This window comes from Ambystoma mexicanum, chromosome 6q, assembly GCF_040938575.1.
Source record: "Ambystoma mexicanum isolate Mex_15411 chromosome 6q, UKY_AmexF1_1, whole genome shotgun sequence".
NCBI classification, from domain to species: domain Eukaryota; kingdom Metazoa; phylum Chordata; class Amphibia; order Caudata; family Ambystomatidae; genus Ambystoma; species Ambystoma mexicanum.
In genome coordinates, this window is record NC_090937.1 from 735,581,616 (window position 1) to 735,609,468 (window position 27,853).

Genomic DNA, 27,853 nt, shown 5'->3' on the forward strand with positions numbered 1-27,853 from the left:
CATAGGAAGAGCACTTTTTGGGCGGCTTATGACTTCGCTCCCCCTGGACGAATCCTCACCAAACTTTGCAAAAAAAGTATATGGGCCACTCTGAATTTCTAAAGTCTGGTGATGTTTGGTCCAGGGGGGAAACGTTATAGGAGGGGGTCCCAAAACATCTTTTTTTCCCATAGAGTGAATGGGGGAAAAACTTTGCGCACGCCTACAGCTCAAACCGCTGGATGGATTTTCACCTAATTTGCGGAGGGAGGAGAACCTTGGTCCCAAAAGCGTGGTTTTGTAAATTTGTTGCCAATCCGTCCAGTAGTTTTCTTTAAAACGACCAAAAAGTATGTCTAAAAAAATTAGTGATATCTATGTCTGCTCCACGGTCACACTTTCCCTGTTCGCTTCGCGGACAAGATACAGATTGGCTAAGGGGCTCGCGTCATGACCGCAGACACGCGACGTGTCCTCCGATTGGCTAGAGTGAGGCGTGATGTGTGTCAGATTGTTTGGATGCTCCCGACATCTTGGATCCGCCGACAGCGCAGCGCTGACTAGAGGCGAAATTATGTTTTGGGGAGTGTTTTGCTGTGTCAGAGTGCTTGGGCAGGTTCAGAGAGTAATAGATGGGTGAAACACTGTATTTGTTTAGGCGTCAGGTGCAAATGATGTATTCGCCATGCTTGCGCTGTCCGGGATGTTTGTAATTACTGAAAATGAGGGGTCTCATAAGGATAGTACTTCCGTCCGTGCTGTGCGCAGGCAAGTTGAAACTGTTCTAAGGACACGTGTGGTGTTAGCGAATGTTAAAATTGACTACATGCCGCAGTTAAAATGTTTGTTTCTATGGGTGTGGTACTGACTTATAAGCCGCCATGGGTGTGATATGCTGCGGTGGTTGTGGCCAGGGCCTAGAGTCTTGGGTGCATGGCCATAGGCCATACTCCCAAGATTCTAGGCCCTGGCCACAACCTCTGCAGCATATCACCGCAATAGATACACCCGTAGTATCGAATATCGATCAGGTGGTTGTGGGGAGGGCCTAGATGTTGGGTACATGGCCAAAGGCCATGCACCCAAGACCAAATTTATACATAGTGAAGTTATAATCCACAATGGGTGTGATATGTTGTGGTGGTTGTGGCCAGGACCTAGAGTTTTAGAACACAGTTATAAGCACTGGAGTTATAAGCCACCATGGGTTTTATATAGTGCATGCCCATAGATTCGATTATCTATGGCCACACACCTAAGACTCTAGGCCCTGGCCACAACCACCGCAGCATATCACAGCAATAGATACACCCTTAGTATCGAATATCGATCAGGTAGTTGTGGGGAGGGCCTAGAGTGTTGGGTACATGGCCAAAGGCCATGCACCCAAGACCAAATTTATACATAGTGAAGTTATAATCCACAATGGGTGTGATATGTGTGGTGGCTGTGGCTAGGACCTAGTGTCTTAGAACAAACTTATAAGCACTAAAGTTATAAACCAACATGGGTTTTATGTAGTGCACGCCCATAGGTTCCAATATCTATGCCCATACACCTAAGACTCTAGGCCAGGCTTGTCCAACCTTTTTGAATGTGGGGCCGAAGCATTAACTTTTTATCTCCCGGTGGGCCGGCGAGCCAAAAGTCAACGACCTCACCAAAAGCAGTATATTCAAAATCGATGGTGTGTGACCTTTGACACAATAGCATCACAGGCAGTGATAGCCATGCAGTCCCAAAGATAGCTTTTGGCGTCAGGGACAGTGATCAAAGGTTAGTTTCTTGTGATTTCTTCCAGTGTGTATGTGTTGATATTTCTCTGAAATAATGGGGGCGACTGAGCGTAGCGAGGGAGCTATAACGATCTAGGAAGGGTTTGGGGGGACCACCCCTCCAAGATTTTCTTTTCAAATATAAGGCTGAAATGGTGCATTTTACATCAGGAAAGTGGCCAAAAAGCCATAAGTTTACAATCAGTTCTAAAGGGGAACATGTACATTCCATGTCACCAACAGCAGACAAGAACATTTTAGAGCAGAACACATTTAATGATCAATGTGTCCACAATGTAAAACAGCACTGTCACTAATGTAACACATTGGCATTGGCATGCTGGTTGTGCCCAAAATATGTCTCTGTAGCAACATGTCTATGCTGGTTGTTCCCAATTTAGACCAGCATTGTCCAGTACAAAGTATGATTGATGCTGCCTGAGCATGTGCAGTGTGCCCAATACATATGCCAACTTATCTCTGTAATACACATTAATTACTTCTTTGTTAATGATTGATGCTGCCTGTGCAGTGTGCCCAATACATATGGCAGCTTATCTCTGTAATACACATTCATTACTTCTTTGTTAATGATTGATGCTGCCTGTGCAGTGTGCCCAATACATATGGCAGCGTATCTCTGTAATACACATTCATTACTTCTGTGGTAATGAAAGAAGCATAATCCCATTCAAAAGATAAAATGTGAAAAATTGATCACCCAAAGGTGAACCCAATTGAAGACTACTCCCATCCTAGTCATAGGGCAAAGTAGGAGTTTGTCCAACCCCAGAAAACTTCAATAAAGGTTTTTCATATTGTACCTATTGTGTACGTGTTATACTTGTGATAGCATGCCTCCGTTACCCAACACGCCACGCCACTTTGTTAGCAATGATTTTGTCATATAAATTAAGTAGAAAGACGCAGCGATGGGAAAAATGTGCCTAGCAAGGCAAGCATTCAATTTTCCATCAAACACCAAACTAAATTAATGGAAAACATTTGAAGCAAACAGAACCAATTCAGATAGCAAGAGATGAATGCTGGCCCTTATTCTCGTAGGATGTGCGACAAGAAGAGGAAGGAATAGCAGAACAGGGTCAGAAGAGGAGAATCAAAATCCATCTTTCGGCTGAAAAGAATCTTGTATTGAACAATACACCCTGTGTATCTCAGGATGATTTCAGATAAAGCACCTTTCCACATACTATGCCAAATATCCTGAAGGAGCAAAAAGCATTCCACAGCATAGAGAAGTTAAATGTAATGCTGAAAGCTGAAAGCACACACATCGCAGCAGTGAGTGCTCAAACCACTGAGCTATCATATTGGCTATAGTAAAATGAGCAATTATTCGGTAGTGGATACCATTAAACTGTTAACTGAGATTTAACAGCAGACCAGTTAAGTTAATCTGCAGGTCTGGTGCAAAGTTGGCCGCATGTCAAGCATGCATACATTTACTTTTCAGGGATCAGAGGTTGGCAGCATAGGGAAAGCAGCTCACTCACAGGACATCCACACCCATACAAATTAATAAATAAACCAGGCCATGGCCTGTGACTGCCTCTGGTGCCCCCGGGGCACCAGAGGCAGTAACAGTCCTCCACCACGGTCCAGAATTCGGGTCCACGGACCCGACAAACATTGAAAAAATAAATAAATAAAGCAGGCCATGGCCTGCTACTACCCCTGGTGCCCCCTCAAAGGGGGCACCATAGGCAGTAACAGTGCTCCGCCACGGCCATGTTTATTTATTTATTTGCTCAATGTTTGTCGGGTCCGTGGACCAGATTAATTTATTTATTTCCACAATGTTGGTCGGACCCGACAAAAATCGAGCAAATAAATAAATAAACCTTGTCATGGCCTGTACTGCCTCTGGTGGCCCCTCCAGGGGGGACCAGAAGCACTAACAGTGCTCGCCACGGCCGGGTTTATTTATTTATTTGCTCAATGTTTGTCGGGTCCGTGGACCCGATTAATTAATTTATTTCCGCAATGCTGGCCAGACCGAGCATTACAGAAATAAATGAATTAATCAGGTCCACGGACCTGACAAAAATCAATGAAATAAATAAATAAACCAGGCCATGCCTGTACTGCCTCTGTGCCCCCTCGTAGGGGACACCAGAGGCAGTAACAGTGTTCTGCCACGGCTCAGTTTATTTATTTATTTGCTCAATGTTTATCGCGTCCGTGGACCCGATTAATTTATTTATTTCTGCAGTGCTGGTCGGACACAGCATTGCAGAAATACATTAATTAATCAGCTCCACGGTCCCGACAAACATCAAGCAAATAAATAAATAAACCAGGCTATGGCCTCGCGGGCCACATGAAATGGCTCGGAGGGCCGCATTGTGGCCCGTGGGCAGTACGTTGGACAACCTTGCTCTAGGCCCTGGCCACAACCACTGCAGCATATCACAGCTATAGATACACCCGTTGTATCGAACATCGATCAGGTGGTTGTGGGGAGGGCTTAGAGTCCTGGGTGCAAATTGAGTATATGCTGCAGCTAAAATGTTTCATTCTATGGGTGTGCTAATGACTTATAAGCCACCATGGGTGTGATTTGCTGCGGTGGTTGTGGCCAGGGCCTAGAGTCTTGGGTGCATGGCTGTAGGCTGTAGGCCGTAGGCCGTAGGCCATACTCACAAGACTCTAGGCCCTGGTCACAACCACCGCAGCATATTACCGCAATAGATACACCCGTAGTATCGAATATCGATCAGGTGGTTGTGGGGAGGGCCTAGAGTGTTGGGTGCATGGCCAAAGGCCATGCACCCAAGAACAAACTTATAAGCACTGTAGTTATAAGCCAACATCGGTTTTACATAGTGCACGCCCATAGATTCCAATGGCCATACACCTAAGACTCTAGGCCCTGGCCACAAGCACTGCAGCATATCACAGCTATAGATACACCCGTAGTATCGAACATCGATCAAGTGGTTGTGGGGAGGGATTAGAGCCCTGGGTGCAAATTGAGTATATGCTACAGTTAAAATGTTTCATTCTATGGGTGTGCTAATGACTTATAAGCCACCATGGGTGTGATATGCTGCGGTGGTTGTGGCCAGGGCCTAGAGTCTTGGGTGCAAGGCCGTAGGCCACAACCACCGCAGCATATCACACCCATACATCACACCCATACATCACACCCATAGAATCGAATATCTATGAGGTGGTTGTGGGCAGGACGTAGAGTCTTGGGTGCTAATTGAGTATATGCCACAGTTAAAATGTTTGATTGTATGGGTGTGACATGAGTTATAAGCCACCATGGTTCATGAAATGCCGTAGTGGTTGTGGCCAGGGCCTAGAGTCTTGGGAGCATGGCCGCAGGCCATGCACACAAGACCAAAATTCTAGGTACTAAAGTTATAAGCCACAATGGGTGTGATATGTTGCAGTGGTTTTGGCCAGGACCTACAGTTCGATGCATAGCCGAAGGCCATGGACACAAGACCAAAGTTATAAGCAGTGCAGTTATAAGCAGTGAAGTTGGGTGCATGGCTAACATGGATTTCATATACTGCACTGGTTGTGTCCAGGACCTAGAGTCTTCGGTGCATGCACCCAAGAACTAAATTTTAAGTACTGAAGTTATAAGGCACAATGGGTGTGATATGCTGTAGTGGTTGTGGCCAGGACCTACAGTCTTGGGTGCATGGCCGAATGCCATGCACCCAAGACTGAAGTTATAAGCACTGAAGTTATTAGTCAGCATGGGAGTGATGTGGTGCGGTGGTTGTGTGCATGAACTAGAGTCTTAGGTGCATGGCCACAGGCCATGCACCTAAGACCAAAGTTATAAGCAGTGAAGTTATAAGCCACCATGGTTTTGATATGCTGCGGTGGTTGTGGGTAGGAACTAGAGTCTTGGTTGCATGGCCACAGGGTGTAGGCCGTAGGTTATACATCCAAGACTGTAGGCCCTGCCCACAGCCACTGCACCATATTACAACCATACATCACACATATAGATTTGAATATGTATGAAATGTGTGAAATTATACTTACTGTTTAATTTGTTGAGATTCCATGTATTTCTTACATGACTTTAGTACTTGGAGGAAATATTCTTTTTCAATTTCTGTGATAAAAGAAAAGAGCATGTTAGTGTTTGTATTTTATAAATACTTATTTCATTGTATAATAGACATTTTAGCTTTTTTTTACCCTCCTATTTAGTTTACAAACCAGTGTACTGTGCATGTTGCTCAGTTTCTGTGTTTGTTTTTCAAATCATTGGGTCTGGGGGAAAAAAATCCTTGTCAGATTAAAAAAAAACTTTCTTTGCTATGCTACAAACTATTTCTTTGTTTCCTTTGAGTGTTCACTTGTTGTTTCTGATTAGTATTCTATATGTTGGCTTCTTGCAGATTTTTTAAACAGTCAGATACCTGCTGGTGTATTCTAATTGTGTATGTTTTGTTACAAATCAGTGGTATTCATTTATCTGTGCGGTGTTTGGCGCCGCTGGTGCTGGGTCCCTGGAGGGACGTTCCCCTTCCTGGTGGAGGCCACGCCCCCTGGACATTTCTCGGCGCTTCGAGCCCCGCAGCGGTGAAGCCCGCGGCGGGGCAAGGGCGCGGTGTTTGGCGCCGCTGGTGCTGGGTCCCTGGAGGGACGTTCCCCTTCCTGGTGGAGGCCACGCCCCCTGGACATTTCTCGGCGCTTCGAGCCCCGCAGCGGTGAAGCCCGCGGCGGGGCAAGGGCGCGGTGTTTGGCGCCGCTGGTGTTCGGCGCACGTGGAGGGAGGCACTCCTTGTATTGGCCATCGGTCGGGGGCGACAAGAAAAGTAAGTGCAGACAAGCGTTCTGCGCCTGGGCCTGGGCCTGCTGGTGTCTTCTTACTTAATGGCGTAGAGTCCGTGAAAACCTGCTGGGGGGCCGGACCCGGGACTTCAGCACAGTCCTCTACTGGTCAGTCCTGAGGGGCTCCGTCATGTCCCTAATAAAGTCCCTGAGGTCCTTTAGAGGCCATGCTGCGCCAAGGAAACAGGCTACGAAATCGGCTGGCTCCCTGCCATCCCTGCCATCTACCACGTCATCTACCCTGCCCACGTCTTGCTCTGAGTCCTCTGAGTCCCAGTCCAAAGCCCCCGAGTATACACTAGCAAGAAAACTTCTGGTCATCAAGAGAAGTAGACATCAGGGTGCAACCGAAAAATCTAGGCCCACAGCTAAGCCCCATTCCGCGGCCTCCTTATGTTCTGACACTGACTCTGTATACCGAGAGCCTATATATACCGTGGAGGACACGAAAGCACCCACCCCAGGAACGGAATGCGGGGGGGGGCCTTCCAGTAATCTGGCTAACTCCCCAATGCAGAGCCGTAAAGGAACCCTCCCAACTCAGAAGCTCGAAGACACTGTCTGTCAAGAATCTCTGCCTACCGTTTCTGGGAACTCCGAAGCCATGCCTCCGGCCAATGCCTCTGGCACAGGGATAGGGGGGGTTGGTGATGTGTCAGCTCTTCCTTTTGCATCCCTGGCACTTGTTGTTTCTGCCACCCCCCAACTGAGCTCGCCCGCTGTAAGCCCACACTTGCCACCTGTTCTCTTACCTACTTCGGGCCCTATTTTCGCCTACTCACCCCCAGCCACAGCTGCTACCACTTTGGGTCTATTGGACACAGAAACTACTGGAACAACTGAAGATAACCTCCCGCCTATCTCCACCTGTAGCTCATGGAGCGAGACTTTACTAGCATCGATCTCAGGGTCCTGCTCCTTTTCTCATCCAACCCCCTTCAGGGCTCCCGAACCTGCCACCCATGGAAGCTATTCCTCCATCGCTCCACTACAGAAGGAGTCGCATACTATCAGCTGTTGCTCCTGTGCTCAAGTGCTTTCTGAAATTGCAATTATTAAGAAATTGCTTTTGGTACTGATTGATGCCCGGGGAATAAGAGGGGAGAGGAAGGGTGGTGGGGACCCGCCGGGGGAGTCTTCCAGTTTGCCCCCAGATGGCAAGGGACTCAACCCCCCCCAGCTACCTTCAATTATCCCACCCCGCGAACGGACCGCCAATGCATCAATGAGCCCTACTCGGGATGTCCGGTTGATGCACCCTAATGCAGAGAGGGGACACCCCACTGGGAGCATCGAACCAATTGTGATGGGGGAGAATCCCCCAAACGTCCTGACAATCAATCCTCCTAGGGAGAGAGGGAACGGAGCACGTGGCTTCTGTTCAAGGGGGCGCAGCTCCAAGAGTCCTGTCCATGGGGGGGAAAGAACTGCTATGGTTTTCCTGCATGGGGTACCTAAGTTGCCTTTGGGCAGGCGTGAACCAAGGGATGCCCTCTCTAACAAATGTCTTCACTGGCTGCGTTCTGTCGGGAACTGTCCCTTTGTGACCAGGAAAGCATTGGTGGGGTGCGTTAGACGGGTAGGCGAAGGTATAAACTCCTCTGACTCTGTTAAAATTGTCTTCAGGAATGGCCAAATGGTCAGGGAAGTTATGAGAAGATCTGGGGGTTATGTGCGGGCCCCATATAGTGGGATCACAATCAGCTCGTGCCCCTATTTGGGAGCTGGAGCCCCACCTGGAACTGTCACACACTGTACTGTCCTGTCGGGAGCGAACTGTACTCCTCTGGGTAAAAGGCCTGTGGGGGGCCGCGTCTGAGTGACAAGAGCGGACTATTAGTCTTGTGACCATTTGGTCAAGTTAAGGGACCTTGTGTAATGTAATGGGGTCATTGGGGTTGACTCCTTTTTTCACTATAAACATCTTTTGATCTATGGTGTGGGTTATGGTGCAAAGATTGCATTTCCTTTTATGTGTTCTGATCTTGTTTATTTTGGGTTTGATGGATTGTTCAAACTGTAAATTGGATTTGTGCTATAATGTGTATTTTGTCGTTTAATGGTTGTTTTTACACATCCGAATAAACTTGTTTGACCTGACCTATACAATCTTGGGCAGTTAGATACCTGTTGGCGTATTCTTACTCTTTATAGTCTTTTAATTGAATTTTTGTTAATGTTGACGTACACATTAGTTATTACATTTTGGCTTTAAGAAGATTAAATAAGCGTTTGTAAGATTTGCTGTTAATCTCTGCTTTAGAGTAATGCTACTATCATTACATTTGACCCATCCACATTTCTTTTTAATATATGCAATGTAGTGACCTGCATTGGTTGTGGCTCCTGCGTGGTAGAATATACCTATTGTTGTGAATGTTTTCTTACCAAGTGACACTTGACCGTGTGTGAATCCAGTCAGCTTGCAGTTGTTTTTGGTACCATCTTCATTGTAACGTAGAAGTATTATGTAGTTACTATGTGTTTGTATCAGTAAGGTGGAACGATTATCTGAATTGCAGATAGTACATAATCTGCCATGGTTTACATTTTGTAGAAGTTGCTGAAATGGAATGGATTCACAATTAGGTATGGATACATACACAAATCGCTCATTAGGGATTTGTTCCCTTGTCACATTGTTACAGAGAGTGCATGTATGTGCATGTATGTTTCCACATGTATGAAATCTGGAAGATTTCATTTATAGGTATGTTTTTGTTTTCGAGTACTTGTAGTAAGTAGATTAGAAATTCTTGTGGATCTTCTTGTGAGTTTACAGTGAACCTCACCATTCCAGCACAGTAGTCCAATTCTTGTCTTATTCCGTGAACACTATACGTGTTGTCAGGATTGTTTGTTGCGTTTCTATGAAGGACTAACATTTGCAAACACAATTGGTCTGTACTGTGTAAGTAAATGTTGTTAACAATTGGTGGCAATTGAAATAGAATATTCATTGCTACATTTGCGTAGCAATTTACACCATTTTCATTTGAAAATTTGAATGGACCTGATAGTTCTGTGTCCGAGTGATTTTTTCGGAGTTTGTGTACCTTTTTTGAAGAAGTGCCTGATTTACTTTCACTAATAGTTTCTTCTTTGCTTGTGGTAATTGATGAAGTATTAGCTTCTTTTGCTTTCTTTGAAGGATTTGCAGTCAGATTGAGTTGCATTTCTGTTTGAATTAGTTTTCTTTTACAACATTTTCCTTTTTCTGCAACAGGATATGATTTCAGATGGGGGGTGTACAGTGAACACACTCTATTGTATTCTAGAATGCAAGGAATATCAGCGTTCACCTTACTTGCATCAAAGTTGATTAGAAATAGACCGTCAAGTGTACGTACGCGTGATAGTGCTACGTAGCTCATGCCTTCTTTAAAGACTGTGTTTCCAATATCTATCAATGCTTTGTCTAGGGTAAGACCTTGGGATATATGAATGGTGACTGAATATGCAAGAGTTAGAGAAAATTGTTCTCTACGTACATACATGTCTTTGAAGAGAAGATATCGAGCTGTTGAGTGCCCTATCCTTTTACTTCTGAAAGTTTGTCAAAGAGAATATTGACAAACTGAATGTTGTTGTCACGTGAGTATGTTTGAAAGCCAACAACTGTACCCAGTGCCCCATTAACTAGTCCTTGCTCCATGTTAAGGTTACATTTAAGCATTACTCTACAATTTAAGGATAATTTTAATATTTTTTCCAACTCAGCTGTGTTGGAGATTGAATTTTCTAAGGTATTTAGTCTTGTTGTGGCTTGCTGACACATGGGTAGTGTCATACCATGTACGTCCAGTTTGTCTGTGGAGCAAATTTCAATTATTGGTTGCATTTCTTTTTTTAACATTGTTCCATTGTATTTGGAACAGCTTGCAAGAGTTGGCATTAAGGCCATACAATTGACATTTTTGTGCGCTAATTGTTCCCTAACATCAGTAGTACATGCGTTATCGCCATAAAGTGCATGGATGTGCCGGTTTTTCAATATTGCTTGTGCTTCTTGAGATAGTACACCAATTCTAATACTTTTTAAAATGTTGGCTTAAGTGAGGTCTGCAGATTGACGCATGTTTTCTGTTAATTCTCTGTATTGGAAATGTTGCCAAATGTTGACATTTCCTGTGCTGCCAACAGTTTTACGGCAGAGTTTGTGTTCTAAGGTTTTAAAAATAGGTTCACCTTTCAATGGTGTCAATTGTAGAAGATCTCTGAAAACGATAATTTGTTTTCCTGCAAAGAGTTCTTCCTAGTTTGTTTTAAGTACTTCTTGCAATCTGAGGTGAATCAAAGCTAACATTAGGTTGGAGACCATGCTCACTTCATCTATTAGTAGCATTTTCATTTGTTTTAATACTTTGCGTAGTTCCATTGCAGCTTTCGTAGAAAGTTTATAATAGTCTAATTTGTTTTGATGTTCTACTGGAAGGAGTTGTAATCGGTGTAAAGTGACACCGCCTATATTGTAGTCAGCTAAAACATTGGGGGCAGTTACAACAGCTGACAGTTTGTTGTTTGTCAATTGGTGAAGGACCTTGCTGATGATTTTGGTTAATAATGTTTTGCCTGAACCATCTTCACCACTGACGTACAGAAGTATAGGTTTGTAATTGTGGCAGGTACATTCTTTGTTTTTGTGCTGTACACCATATGCAATTTCGATTGTTACTTCTTCAAAAATGGTGCGCTGGTCTTTGTTAAGTTTTGATTGTAGTACAGTTAAGTCTTCTGTATCTTCTTCATAGTGATACATGGTGTTTTCCACTTCTGTCACAGATAATTCTGCCTCATTTGTTATTAGTGGCTGTCCTAGTGGGTCTTGACTTCCTGTTACAGAAGGTTGACTACTGTTGGAAGTGTCCTTATCTAGTTGGGCCTGGAGTTCTTCTTCGTATTGCTGTTCATTGTGCAACATTGTTTTATACTGCGTAAATTTCACATCGGTGTTAGAGCTTTCATTTGCTTTGAAAGCGTCTTCATAGCAGTCATACTTATCTAGTATCTCTTCCTCTTTTCTCCATGGTTTAAAAAGTTGTAGCAGGGACATGCAATATAGTTCTTTCTGTTGAGGAGTTCTTAATGACAATTTGACATGATTAATTAAGCTTTGTTTGGTAAGTTTCACTAAGCTGCCTTCACAATCTGTCACTCTATATCTACCTTTGCTTTCATTGGGTTTTATATTATTTTTGTATGCAAAGTTTTGGGATATTTGGTGTAGACACATGGTTTACAAAGTGGTACTCCTGTTCGGGTAGTATGTTTCTAGTAAATTGTTTTTTAAAATGTCTTGGTTGTTGGGATTATTTTTGGCTATTGTTTCTATGTCCTCATATGATTTGAGAACTCTTTTTCTAGATTTAGCATGACGAAGACTTAGCCATACTATATTTTCAGATTTTCCATACAAAGCAGTACCTGTTAAACGATCTGCAGCTTCATAGGTGCCACATCCTATATGAGAGAGCATTTTTATGCCTAGGCTGTACAATTTCTGAGAAAGTGTTTTGTCTGATGATAGGTCATTCCAGAGGTCTTGCAGCTCTGTTTTTTCTGCTTTTGTTAAGTAGGCTGTAACATATTGTGCAACTGCAGTGGAATTGTCTGTAATGTACTTCACATCTATGCTTGCATTCCATAAGTGGGCAATGATTGCATTGTAATCATTGATATATTTTGATTATTCTGTTCTTTTTATGTAATAAGTGTTCTTAGGTGATTTACCTTTAACACTATGTCGAACTGAAGACATGAAGTTGTTCACTTCACCTGTTTCTGTAACTGGTCTAGGGAAACCAAAGTGGCATTTGGTGTAGTATTTCCCTTTGCTTTTGTATTTGCGACAACAATATTTGCCACATTTGTGTCTTTGAAATTGTACAATTTGTCTATGAAGGTCACTATGTGTCCTTTGTGAAGGGATTTCACAAGTGACATATTTTTGGATGAACTGCAAAACAGTGGCATCACTATCCTGACCAAATTTAGGTGCACCTTTAATCCATAAAAGCATGTGGATATGTGGTGTTCCTCTGGCTTGGTATTCTTTTCTCCAAAAGAAGTGTTGGACTTCTCCGAGGGGAGGAATAGTTATTTTTACAAATAAAGTGTAGCATAGCAATGAAATGATGGTGGAAATATCTTGAAACAGTAACAGGATCTAGAGAGCAAAGTTCTCCGGATGTTAGCATATCTACGTTGGTTTTGTTGTTGTTTGATATGCGTAGGAAATCATGTAAATCTTCCCATGCATATTCTGCACAACTTAATGTAACAAACCAAGTGGGTGGTCAAAGGTTTCTGATCATACAACGTACTTCGAGGGGATTGGGTCCTCCGACGTATTCCATATCTATGACATACCACAGCTGTGCTGCTTCGGAAACTTTTTTCCTGGCGTCTGCGTCCTGCGTCGATGACATCGATGCGCCGTCGTCGAGGACCTCCTCCGACGTCCGACGTCATCCGATGTGATAAGTAGGACGCACGACGCCCGTAGCCTCAGTTCCGTTGTTTCCGCGAACGTGTTGCTTCGTGTTTCTCGGTTAAACGCCTCGACTCTTTGGAGTTCTGTTCTTCTCGGTTCTTCGAACCTGTTCGTTTTGTGAAAATCCTTCGTGTGAAGATGTCTTCTACTTCGTCTTCGACCCCGCGTCCGGGCTTCAAGAAGTGCGGGGAGTGTGGGTCCAAAATGTCGGTGACGGACTCGCACGACACCTGCCTCTGGTGCCTCGGGGAGGCCCACGACACGGATGACTGTATCGACTGCCAGTCGCTCACGTCCAAAGCCTTACGCGAACATAAGAAGAAGTTGTCGGTAGGTCGGGTGTCCAAGCCCCGGAAGTTGAAGTCTGCGGGGCTTTCGACGGATGATTCGAGGGGTGACTCTCTGCGTCATCGTCGGAAGTCTCGTGGGTCTCCTTTTAGGAGTCAGTCTCGCCACTCCTCAGCCTCTTCGAGGCTGTCAGGGTTGCACACCGGTACCTGGCGCAGGAGTGGATGTACCAACTACCCCCACACTGGTCTTGATACCTGCAAGACGAAGCTTACGCAGGCCTTCGCGACCAGGGCAGGGAAAGAGGGTTAGGGTCTCGTTGATTGGATAGGTTGGGGGTTGTGGGAAAACCGGGAAAAGGAGTAGGGCGAGGTAATGGGTAGGTAGAGGGAAATTGGGTGAGGTTCAACTGCTGCACACCTTCATCGTCATAACACACCACATGATAATTCCTGCAGAGCCTGCAGGCTGGACCACACAGTACGCTTTCTGAAGTGTGAATCACATAAGCAACATTTGACCCCTTTGAGCAGTTCAATTGGCAGTGGGTAACCACTGTCACAGGTAAACTAGCATGCAACACTTAGCTTGGGTTCATTGTCCGGTCCGAGTGCTCGGTCCTTGGGAAGCTGTCAGTCTGTGCTGCGTCTCCGAAAACGGTGTGGACTGGTCACGTCTTCCGCTACAAAGAAAGAGTATGTGTTATTCCAGGTCACACATACACACGGTCATTCACTCCATGCCGCATTCATACTTTCTTCCCCAGGCGCAAAACTAGTCGTTAGTAACGTGTCAGCGCGAGCTTCGCCGCGCGTGGCTTGGGGCGCGGGTATTCTCCTTTTTATGGTGCCAATGTTGCGCTCCTCATTTCTGCATGACTCGCGCTGCTAAACACTTTTGTCCCAGGGCCTGTACTTATCTCGTATGCCGGCGCAGGGGCGAGCGCTATGGACTGGGAGACTGTGCCCCCTGTGCTTCCCAAAACTCTCTCTACGGGCTTTCTCAGGATTGAGTATTGCGTGGCTTCGATTCCCCGGGTATGCGTCCCAAACTTATCTGAGTATCGGCGAGGGGCCAGACTCTCAATCAGGCAGGGCGGGGCCCCTCGCACGGGTTTTCCTACGGAGCTCGGTGTCCCACGTCCTCCTCCACAGCGATCTCGAGCACAAGCCCCGTGTCGGTGATCTCGCGCATGCGCGTTGGGGCGTACCACGCCCGATCTGATTCCTGATTGGCTGTCTGTGCGCGAGGCATGCTGGGAAGTGTAGTCTCGATGCACTTGCAGCGCCTGCAGCCTACAGGGAGGACAAAGCAGTCTCCTGTATGGCAGCACCCTTCCCCATTCCCCCTGAACACCACACACATTCACAACACGTGGCCCATAGTGCAGGGCACCCACCAGTTTCTTCACTACAGGTGCCGCCGCATACTTTGCTGCATGCTTTTTGCGTGCCCCCCCAGGTCTGCCCCTGACATCACTCCCCCCCCCCACGGAAGGCCGGTGGAGGCCGGGGTTTATCTGGGAAGTTGCGATGGAAGGTGCGCAGCAGTCTTGGGGCATGTACATGAGCAGAGGGCTCCCAAGAGCGGTCTTCAGGCCCATACCCGACCCAATCTACCAGATACAGAACCCGTCCTGCCCTATCCCTTTTAGAATTTAGGATTGCTTGGACCTCATATTCAGGTTCTCCTAGTACCAGGACAGGTGGTGGTTTTTGGGTCGTGGTGGTCTTGGGGGCTGGCTTCAATAATGCGGTATGGAACGTTGGATGTATTCTCATTTGAGGGGGCAGTTTTAAACGCACGGCTACGGGATTGATGATTCATTCTATGGGGAAAGGGCCCAGATATCGTGGTTGTAATTTACGTGGTCCATGTAAAGTTATATTACGAGTGGAGAGCCAAACCATGTCTCCCACTCGATATTGAGGGCAGGCTCGACGATGTTTGTCAGCATATTTTTTGTAGATGGTCTTGGATTGTACAAGATTATCCTGCGCCTCTTTCCACACCTGTTCCATGCATTTCCTCCGTCCTATTATGGTTGGAAGGGTCGGCTTGGATTCTGCCAATGCAACAGGGAGTACCTTGGGGTGGTAGCCATAAAGGCAGTAAAAGGGTGATTGCTTTGTGGAAGTATGGTTGGCGTTGTTGTACGCTAATTCTGCCAACCATACATGTTGCAACCAAGTTGCTTCCCGACTGGCAATAAAACAGCGTAGGTACTGTTCTATCCCCTGATTGACTCTCTCCGTTTGGCCGTCTGTTTCCGGATGATAGCCCGATGTCAGGCTCACATCCATTCCTATGATTTTGCAGAATTCACGCCAGAAGCGGGAGGTGAATTGTGGTCCCCTATCCGTTGTTATGTGGGAGGGCAGTCCATGGAGGCGTACTATATGTTGAAGAAATAGCTCTGCGACTTGACCTGCGGTTGGTACTCCCATACAAGGGATAAAGTGTGCCATTTTAGAAAACGTATCAACCACCACCATGATGGAGGTAAACCCCTGTACTGCCGGTAAATCTACTATGAGATCCATAGTGATGGAGCGCCAGGGTGCAGAGGGTGTTGGCAATGGGCACAACAACCCTGCTGGTTTACCGTGGTCGGATTTATTGCGTGCACACATATCGCAGTCACTCACATACTGTTGTACGTCTCGCCGCCACTGAGGCCACCAGAAATACCGTGATACCAGTTCTTGGGTCTTGGTCCTACCTGGATGGCCCGCAAGAGGGGAATCGTGGCACCAAGACATGGCTTTTTTCTGGAGTTTGGTAGCGGGTAAGAAGAGTTGCTGGCCGTGATACAGGAGTCCAGCAATTACCTGATGTTGCGGGTCTTCTGCACACCACTTGTGCAAATCCTGCATGGATAATTCTTGCTGAATCATCTCAAATAGCCCAGTCGTAGCACCCACTATACGTGCTAGTGGAACTATGGTCTGTGGAACACTTTCTGTTTTATTGACAGGTTCAGGGTACCGTGACAGAATGTCGGCCTTTCGGTTATTAGTCCCCGGCCTATATGTAATTATAAAATCAAATTCCGCGACGAACAGGGCCCAACGCAATTGCCGCGGGCTCAAGTTTTTAGCAGTCCGGATAAATTGTAAGTTCCGGTGATCGGTTATTACAGTCACTGGCCCTCATTACGACCCTGGCGGAAATCGAAAAACGATGGCGGAAATGCAATACCGCCATCGAATAGCGCTCGGTGCGACTATGACCCGTCACCGCAAAGTACGAAGCCATTAGCGACACCGTAGTGAACGCCAACGCTAACTGCACCAAGCACACGCGCGCGCGCCATGCCAAACCGCAAACACCACCATGGTGCAACGGTACGCCAATTCCGACCCTAGCGGACATGTACCTAACGCCATCAGGCATGGCGTAACGTACCATTCCGCCATGGCGAGAAGTACGGCATCGCGAATCAACCGTAAACGGCCCCACTGAGTGCCTGTACACCGCTCCCTGCCCACAAAGTACAACTCCCCGTAGGTGCAATGAAGCCACAATGCAACCATTGAAATGTACAAGTCACCCATGCATGCCAACGAACAAAAGAAACACAACAGGGGCCAATGGGAGCTGCAGGGCACAGATGGCACGAATACAGAAGCCATCCCAATGGACATGACCACAGTCCCCCACCAAGAAACGCACGCAAACACAGGCACCTGTGACCAGCAATATTCTGAAAATCACATCATTCCACCAGTCCACCTGGCTGACCGGCATCTGTCACACAAAACCCAATCCCCCGCCCCTGAGCATGACAACATTCAAACTGTCATATTGCCAGCCCCCATCCCTGACCTCACTGGGCTTCGTAGGCAAACGCGGCCAGTACAGTACCACGCAACTAAACCCCGAAGCCGGAACCCGATGCAGATCCCCTCACAATACATCGCCCCCCAAATTGGCATATGCCACATCATTTGCAAAGAAAAACGCTACACGGGCCAAATCCGAATAGAAATTTAATGCACATCAAAATCACCAAGCCCATACAGCCATCAGGCCATGAACTCCAAAACACCAATCACCATTGTGGGCTGCTTCCGCAAGAAATGACCAGCCACTACCTGTGTGTCGCCCTGTTCCCCCATGGTACACAGAGCCACAATCACGTACGAAAAGGCAACATGGAAGCGCACAGAACCGCAGGGCCGACCCAATGGGGAGGCACTAGTCCAGCTGAAAGGCCGAAATGTTGCTCCGAGCCACCAGTACTGCGTAAGGGCATGTGGGCCATTGGCGATCGTCCCATAAGATCATAATGCTGCTCCACTGATTAACACGAAGCAGCAGGTGTCGGGAGTAAAATCCATCAGCAGGAGTGGCATACAGATGGCAGTGGCAAAAGGGGAGGAGATACCTGTCAACCAAAAGAAAAGAAAAAGAACAGAATGGCCATCAGAACTACATTCCAACTACTCACTTCAATGATCACACGAAATCCACAGCCATATGCATGCTAGCCCAACCAAAAGGATCATCACCACCCCAAAACCACTTGCGACTCATAGCCATCTATATCGAGGTGCAAACACCATCACAAACGAGTGTACCTGTGCATGCGTCTGTCAAAACAGATTCCATCAGATGGGAATGTTAACGTGCATGGACACAAGTGTCTGAGGGCGCCTCGAGACAGGGAGGGCTCAACAAGGCCAGATGGACGATGGTCCCACAATGGCAGCCCTGCATCACATAGCGTAGGGGAGGCGGATAGATCCCAAGAAGCCCTGTACATGGCAAACTCTGTATCAAATCACCTGCCCATGCATCCATCCATCATTCCCTCATCCCGGGATCAAAATGCCTGAATAATTACTCACATAACTTTAGAAACATCCATTGAGTCCGTGCGTTATGCAGCCTGCTAAATCCACAGTGCCCCAGCCCGTAATTCCAGTGTTGTGAAGTAACATGTTTTTGGGAACGGACGGCCTCATCGCCCACGTAGCTATTGCGCATCCCAAACTATTCATATCAATCATTGCTCCCTCGCCATGGGCCCTGTCTCAAGGACATAGAACAATAGAACGTTACATTTGCAGTCAGACCTGTGGGCATCTCCTCGCCGCTAGCTGGAAACCGAAAGCGCCGCCCCTCGAATTCCTCATTTGCAACATCACGTCGAAAAGGCATCTGTGGCCGTTTGAAATCACTAATTATTCCATCGAGTGCGGCTGTGTGTGAAAATGGCAACTGCCTTCACCCACGAATGGGACGCCCCACCCGTCGTTGAACCTCGGTGCAGTGATGCATGAGGGTCCACCGTTACTCGAGTACTACGTTCCACTGACCCCTCACAAGTCAGTTCGCGACTGCACAGATAGTATGGGAAACAATGGGACCACAGCAGAATGAACATATCAACCAATCTTACACGGCCATCGGGTACAAATACATGGTTGCAATAGCAAGATACAATTCCCCGATTTGCAGCGTTGTGCGTGGGACGTGCTCGGCCAAAGGGGAGAGCAGTTTGCACAGGTGGAATCAATCACCACAGGTGGAGGCCATACAGCCTGAAAACACATAAATTGCACAGCCAGTCTCCTCCCACAACCACACCGAAATGCTACCGGCAGGGCTCGCGATGTTGGCCCTGGGGGACCTGATAGCACTGCAAGCGCTCCGACTCCAAGAAGAAGACGAACACCAACTACAACCAGCCGCACGGAGGAGACGCAGGAGGAGGAGGAGGCCAAGGCAGGGCCAGCAAGGGCTGCCAGCACAGCCACTACCACCACGCAGGCAGCCCGCAATCCCACGCCTCCGAGCACATCCGTTCAACCTCACTGATGAGCAGATCCACACCCTCTACCGTCTGGACCGGGACACCATAACCGCCATTGTGGACATGACACAGGCTGACCTTGTCAGCATGATAGATAGCCCAACCGCCATCCCACCCCTACTGAAGGTGGTGTCTGTACTCCACTTCCTGGCCACAGGCACCTACCAGCACACAGTCGGACAGTTGCATGGCATTTCTCAGCCACTGTTCTCACGGACACTATTGCAAGTGCTCGATGCCCTCCTGAAGCACGCAGACGACTACATCTCTCTACCACGCTCGGAGCAGGAAATAACCAACACAAAAGTGGGATTCCATGCACTTGCCGGCATACCGGGTTGCATTGGTGCCATCGACTGCACCCATGTTGAATTGGTCGTCCCACATGCCATGGAGGCCCAGTACCGCAACCGAAAACAATTTCATTCCCTGAATGTACAGATGGTGTGTGACTCCAACAGGATCATTACACATTGTTGTGCCCGATTCCCTGGATCAACCCATGATTCGATGGTCTTGAGGAACTCTACAATACCACGCTACATGGAGCGACACGCAGGGAACAGATCCTGGCTACTCGGTGAGTCTCATTACATGCATGATGATGTGGGGTATGTGAATTGGCATTGACCTGCCAGGAAGGGGGGGGGGTGTGCGTACGTATCAATGGCATTCCACATCATACGTTTCTCGTCCACATACAGGTGATGCTGGATATCCACTGAAGAGATGGCTCCTCACACCAGTCCGGAACCCACGGGACCAGCATGAGGAGGACTACAACCATGCCCACTCACGTACCCGTGTAGTCATTGAACAGGCATTCGGCCTACTGAAGACCCGTTTCCGCTGCCTCAGCAGGTCTGGCGGGGCACTCCTGTACCGCCATGAGAAGGTTGCAAAGATGGTGATGGCATGTGTCATGCTCCACAACATGTGCGTACGTAGAAATGTGCCCATGCCCCCTGACGCAGAACTGCAAGCACCTGATGATGGTCATGATGAGGGTGGGGATGTGGCAGCACCTCATGGAGTCTGCGAGGCACCGGAGGCCTGTGACATTCGTCAGCATCTCATTGATGTATGCTTCTAGCACTCACGCCTGGTGGCTGATACATGGACACGGGACTCGTGGCACTGCGTGTGTCTGGGACATGCACAATATGGACTGTACGCCTATGATGGCCTAGTACACAAAGATCAATGTCCACACTTCTCATTGGTTGATCGTGCACTTTTTATGGCATATGTGATATCATGTTAAACACCCTATCGACCCGCCACCCAAGTGAGCCCAACACACCCCCTCCACCCTCCTACCTCCCCCCCGAACACCAGTGTCCAAAGATGCTCATTGTAAGTGGGCTGTCGCTATTGCATGCCCCCTCTGCGGGTATCAGGGGCACCCCTGCCTGTGGAGCGCAGGTTCCTCCCAGATCTACGTTGGGGGCTGCCCTGGACGGAACTTGCAACGGATGATGTGTCTGCCTGCTCACGTCCATGCATGTCCCTAAGGGTTTGCGAGAGCTCAGTGAGCACACGGCGCACTGCGGCAAGTTCGGCACATACGTCTTTGGACGTCGCATGCAGTTCCCTCCTCAGGCTCTCGGTGCTTCTCTCAATTTGTGCCCTTAGCGTCTCTGTACCTCTCGCCATTTCTGCCCTAAGTGTCTCAGTTGATGTTTCTATGTCTGCCTTAGTGCCCCCACGTTCATCGGCATGGTCCTTGAGGAGTGTGGCCAGTTGCTGCTGTTGTTCGATCAACTGGTCGAGGGACTGTTGCCTCTGCTGGGCCATGGCCATTTGCGGGGGTGTCACAGAGGGGCTGTTGTCCTCATGTTGCCTTGCCACAGGGCTTGTGGGGGATGGCCAGTCGTCGTCTGGTGGGTGCCCCTGCGTGGTATCCTCATGTTGTACGGGATGGAACAGACAGGGGGATTGGGACAGGTCATGGATGGATCTGACTTCGGCATCCCCGTTTTCTGTGTCCGAGCATGCTGCCATCAATGGGGTGTCACCTATGGTGCTGCTGCCACCAGAGGCAGTGCCTTCTGTGGCATCCATTGGGGGGACCTGTGGTGGTGGTGTTGTGGGCATGCTGGCTGCTGGGGTGCCTGTTGATGTTCCCTCCTCTGTGCTGCCACCTGATTTGTGCTGCTGCCGTGTCTTGATGCGTGCAGCTGAGGTGGAGGGTCTCTGGCCGTTGGTCTTGGCCCTCTTTGCAGGTGTGCTGGTAGGGGTGTCCTGTAGCTCGTCGTTTGGATCGGACCCTGTGGTGGAGTAAAGGAGGGCGAGGGTTATTGATGGGTCTGTGGGAATTGGAATGGCATTGTATCACATGCATTGGGGTGGTACCTGAGGGTGATTTGGGTCGGGGCCTTGGAGGTGCTTTGATTTGTGTGTGGAGTGAGGGTGCAGTTGTCTGGCAGCCTGCAGTTAGGGTGTGCCTGCTGCACGTGTAGTGCGTGTATTAGGGGTTTTTAATTATTTATGTATTTATTGTGGGTTTTAACGTGCGCTTGCAAGCCGATGTGTGTGGACGTTCTCCTGGACATGTGTTTCTGTTGCACTATGTGGACGCATGGTACTTCACATGGATGGACTGTGTGGATTTGGCATTGTTTTATCTGGCCCACCTACCTGAATCTTCGGATGTCTGCACTCCTTTCTCCATCCCTCCGACTCCCTCTATGCTCTCCATTCCGATGGTGGAGGCACAGATTTCTTCCCAGGGGGTCAACTTGATGGGTGATTCAGGACCTCCCCCGGTGGCTGTGGCAATGTTGCGGTTGGCAGAGAGTATGCTGCGGACGCGTATCCGCAGGTCGTCCCATTGCTTGCGGCATTGCTGTGGGGTGCGGGGTGCGGTCCCCACCGCACTTACCCGCTGTGCCACCAGAGCCCATATGGCCTTCTTGTTTGCAAGTGCCGTCCTGGTCATTTGCGTGCAGAAGATGACGGCAGCATTCTCCTGGAGGGTCTCTGTTAGCACGGTGAGTTCCTCACGGGAGAAGTGGACCTGCCGCTTGCGGTCGCACGCTTTCTTCGCTACTTTTCCCATTTTTCTTGGTTTCGCTAGGGTGGTTGACGGGTTGGGGTGTGTTTCAGGGTAGTGATTTTAGTGGTTGTGTGGTTTTAGTGTATTTATAGGTGTACGCCGGGATGTTTCCCGTTCCGGGCCCATGTTTTCACTTCCGTTTCCGTATATTTCCGGCCACCGTACTTTCCGGTAGGCGCACACTGCGGTGACCGCTAAGAGGGGTGGCGGTATTGCACCTAGGGCGCCGTACGGCGGCGGTGTGGGCCGTTTTGGGGTCATTTCCGCCATCGCGGACTTTGCACTTCCGCCATGCCGTGGTGCTCGTGCCCGATGGGTCGGAATGGGCCGCACTTTGCTCCTTCGTGCAATGGCGGAAACGCTATTTACGCTGTGGCGCTCCGGTCAGTCGCTTTCCGCCAGGGTCGTAATGAGGGCCACTGTGTGCCGAGCCCCCATCAGATAATGTCGCCACTCATCAAAGGCGGCTTTGATGGCAAGTAATTCACGGTCTGCAATGGTGTAATTTGCCTCAGCTGGTAACAGTTTTCGCGAATAGTAGGCCACTGGATGGAGTAGGCCTGATTCTGGATTCCTTTGAGACAATATGGCCCCTAGTGCATAGCTGGAGGTATCAGTCTCCACTATAAATGGTTGAGCAAGGTCAGGGTGTCTCAGGACAGGTGCGTTAGTAAAAGCGCTCTTAAGTAGCCGAAAACCTCGTTCAGCGGTTTGATCCCATACAAAGGTGCATCCCTTACGTAGCAGTTTGGTTATTGGTGTTACCAATTCCGAGAAATTTTTTACGAAGCGCCGATAAAAGTTGGCAAATCCTAGGAAGGATTGTACCTCTTTCACGTTAGTAGGGGATGGCCAACTTAGTATCGCTTGCACCTTTTTCTGGTCCATTTGTACCCCGGTGGGTGTCAGGAAATACCCCAAAAATTCAACGGTGGTACGATGAAACTCGCACTTTTCTAACTTAGCGTAGAGTTGATGTTCCCGCAATTTAGATAATATGGCGCGAACGTGCTGGACGTGTTCCTGAGGGCTACGAGAGTAAATTAGAATGTCATCTATATAGACAACTGCACAGATGTCTAGAAACTCTCGGAGGACTTCGTCCAAGAAGTGTTGGAAGGCTGCGGGTGCATTACAGAGGCCGAATGGCATAACCTGGTATTCGTACAATCCGAATTTTGTACGGAAGGCGGTTTTCCATTCGTCCCCCTCACGCACCCGCACTAGATGGTAAGCGCCTCTAAGATCCAACTTAGTGTAGATGACCGCATCTCGTACCTGGTCTAACAGAACTGGTATGAGAGGAAGGGGGTAACGGTTTTTGATGGTAATCCGGTTTACCCCGCGGTAATCGATACAAGTCCGGAGCTCCCCGGACTTCTTGGGAACGAAGAATAAGGGGGAAGAGACTGGCGAGTTGGAATGACGAATAAAACCGCTCTGCAGGTTTGTAGCAATATACTCGCGAAGATGCTCATTTTCTGCCTCTGTCAGTGCATAGATACGACTGCACAGGAGAACAGCTCCCGGTTCAAGATCTATTCTGCAGTCGAACGATCTGTGCGGAGGCAGAGTCTCTGCAGCCTTTTTATTGAACACATCCGCAAAGTCGGAGTATTCTTCGGGTAGGTCTGTGAAACATGTCTTGGCCGGCTGGTCCTTTTCAGTACCAATGATGCACGAAGCTATGAGGGGTTTTGGTTTACAATGTGTTTGGCAATAAGTGGAGTTCAATGCGACCCGACCAGTAAGCCAACGAATATCTGGATCATGTTTACGTAACCAAGGTAGTCCAAGAATAATCCCGAACTGTGGGGCAGCAATCACGTCAAAGATGATCTCTTCCCAATGTGATTCCCCACATTGTAGGGTCAATTTTTGGGTACAATGAGTAATAGGACCTGAACTGAGAGGGGAGCCATCAACCGCCTGAACCGGCTCTGGTGTTTCTTTCGGGTAAACGGAGATCCCTAATGCTACCACACACTTGGTATCAATGAAATTTCCCGTTGTTCCCGAGTCCACCAGCATGGATACCATCCTCTGGTGCCCTGAATAGCCCAATTGACCCGATATCTTAATATGGGGAGCATAATTGGGATTGTCCGTGACTGGGGCCCTAACCTCCGGAAAGCTCGGTCGGGTGACCCCCACTACCGCCGAGCGGATACGTTTCCCTGACTCTTAGGCTTTGTGGGGCACTCTCGCACGAAATGCCCGGCTAAACCACAATAAAGGCAAACACCTTCTTTCCTCCGTCGCTCCTTCTCTTCCGTGGATAAGGGTCCTCGGACAGAACCTATTTGCATGGGTTCATCCCCACCAGACCTTTCTACCTGCCCATGAGGTCCACGAGACTGATCTAACCGGACCATCGGGCGAGGTTCACCTTTTCTTTTATCGCCCCGTCTCTCAGCCTGACGATGATCCAACCGTAAGGCAAGATCGATCATGTCGGAGCATTCCACCGGCTGTGGATCAACCTGGGCAATTAGATCTTTCAGATCGTCCCGCAGGCCTTGATAGAATAGAGACATTCGCTTGTCGGCAGGCCACTCTGCTTCCGCTACTAAGCGGTTGAAGTTTGTAACGTAAGTTACCAACTCCTTGTTGCCCTGCCTGAGCGTCAAAAGCTCTCTATCCTTATACAGGGTGGCTGCCCGTCGATTGAATATCTTCTCAAACTCACCCAGAAACCCATCCCAGTCATAGAGTAGTGGGTCGTCCTTATGCACCAAAGGATTGGCCCATGCAGCAGCATCCCCCGTGAGGTACGAAATGACGAAGGCCGTCCTAGACTGGGTGGACCGGAAGGCCATGGGTTTAGTAAGAAACTGGAGGCGGCACTGAGTGATGAAAGTAGTAAACTTCTGAGGGTCCCCAGCATAACGCTCTGGGGGTGCAAGAGGAACGGTGGGCTCTGGTGACACTTGCACTTGGACGGGGATCGGGGCTGAACCAGGTAAGGGCGAGGTCTGTGCTGCCAGACTTCGGACTTGAACCGATAAGGCAGCGTATTCCTGTCGAGATGCTGCCAATTCGTTCTGCAGATCCTGCAGGACCTTAGCAATCTCCTCCATGTTGCAAGAAACGGGGAGGGTATCAAACCCACTCAGGCGCCGTGATTATTCGTGGGCTTGTGCTTCTGTCAGGGTTGCACACCGGTACCTGGCGCAGGAGTGGATGTACCAACTACCCCCACACTGGTCTTGATACCTGCAAGACGAAGCTTACGCAGGCCTTCGCGACCAGGGCAGGGAAAGAGGGTTAGGGTCTCGTTGATTGGATAGGTTGGGGGTTGTGGGAAAACCGGGAAAAGGAGTAGGGCGAGGTAATGGGTAGGTAGAGGGAAATTGGGTGAGGTTCAACTGCTGCACACCTTCATCGTCATAACACACCACATGATAATTCCTGCAGAGCCTGCAGGCTGGACCACACAGTACGCTTTCTGAAGTGTGAATCACATAAGCAACATTTGACCCCTTTGAGCAGTTCAATTGGCAGTGGGTAACCACTGTCACAGGTAAACTAGCATGCAACACTTAGCTTGGGTTCATTGTCCGGTCCGAGTGCTCGGTCCTTGGGAAGCTGTCAGTCTGTGCTGCGTCTCCGAAAACGGTGTGGACTGGTCACGTCTTCCGCTACAAAGAAAGAGTATGTGTTATTCCAGGTCACACATACACACGGTCATTCACTCCATGCCGCATTCATACTTTCTTCCCCAGGCGCAAAACTAGTCGTTAGTAACGTGTCAGCGCGAGCTTCGCCGCGCGTGGCTGGGGCGCGGGTATTCTCCTTTTTATGGTGCCAATGTTGCGCTCCTCATTTCTGCATGACTCGCGCTGCTAAACACTTTTGTCCCAGGGCCTGTACTTATCTCGTATGCCGGCGCAGGGGCGAGCGCTATGGACTGGGAGACTGTGCCCCCTGTGCTTCCCAAAACTCTCTCTACGGGCTTTCCCAGGATTGAGTATTGCGTGGCTTCGATTCCCCGGGTATGCGTCCCAAACTTATCTGAGTATCGGCGAGGGGCCAGACTCTCAATCAGGCGGGGCGGGGCCCCTCGCACGGGTTTTCCTACGGAGCTCGGTGTCCCACGTCCTCCTCCACAGCGATCTCGAGCACAAGCCCCGTGTCGGTGTTCTCGCGCATGCGCGTTGGGGCGTACCACGCCCGATCTGATTCCTGATTGGCTGTCTGTGCGCGAGGCATGCTGGGAAGTGTAGTCTCGATGCACTTGCAGCGCCTGCAGCCTACAGGGAGGACAAAGCAGTCTCCTGTATGGCAGCACCCTTCCCCATTCCCCCTGAACACCACACACATTCACAACACGTGGCCCATAGTGCAGGGCACCCACCAGTTTCTTCACTACAGGTGCCGCCGCATACTTTGCTGCATGCTTTTTGCGTGCCCCCCAGGTCTGCCCCTGACATCGGCATTCTCGGAAGCGCCGACACCGGTCGTCTTCCAGGTCCTCTTGGGAGGACTCTGCCCGGCACGTCGCTTACCCCACCAGCCGTGCGACGCCGGAGGAATGGGCTTCCTTCGGGAAGAAAATGCTGGCGATTCTTGAGTCGCAGGGTACTAAGCCGTCCGCGCCCCCGAGTGGGGTCGGCCGTGAGAGGTCGAGAGACACCGCTCGCAAGAGTGGTCGGCACGAGTCACGGGAGAGGTCCCGTTCGGACAAGGAGACTCGTTCTCGACGTACCCGTTCCAGGTCCCGGTCCTCGACGCGTTCGAGACTGTGTGCACCTGTGAGGTCTTCGAGGAAGACATCGACGTCTGAGGCATCGAGGGCGTCGACAGGCTTTCTCGAGACTCCGTCTCCGAGGAAGTCGTCGAAGCCGTCGACGCTCAGGTCGGGCTGTGTCGACGCCGCCGATGCTGGAGGCGCTGCATCTGACATCGACGCCGATTTCCTCGACGTCGACGCCGATCCTCTCTGCGCCGATGCCGGTTCTCTCGACGCCGGTGCCGATTCGCTCGACGCCATCTACGCCTTTCGTGTCGGAGGTACCCCGTGGCACGGGAGAACCCCCTAGGAAGGCTCTGGTTAAGAGCAAGCACTCTCGGGTGCCTTCTTTTCGCCACCTGGAGTATATTTCAGAGGCGGATGAGGATTCTGATGGCCTGGTTCCTAGTCAGGTTCCAGATGAAATTGTCTCGGGCCATAGTCAGTTTGACGATTTGAGGCAGTCACTGCATGATGCCAGTGGACTGGACACCTCTCCGGAGGTGGAGTTTTGTAGGCCTGAGCCTGGCTCTCATGCCGATTCCTCGTACCAGCGCCTTATGGCTAGGGTTTCTGAGTACTTGGGATGGTCTGCTCCCCCAGGGGAGTTTGTGCAGGATGATCTGACGGACATCCTTGATGTTGGTCCCCGAACTGACCCAGTACTGCCATTCCATATGGCTTTACAGAGAAGGGTGGCAGCGGCTTGGACTGCTCCGGAGAGTCTCCCGGCGGTGGGCAGATCCTTGTCGCGAAAATACCGTCCAGCCAGTAGCTACCCCTGCTACTTGACCAGGCATCCCACTCCGGAGAGTTTGGTGGTGCAGGCGGCCACGGCTACGGCAAAGCAGGCGTCGTACCCTACCATCCCTCCTGA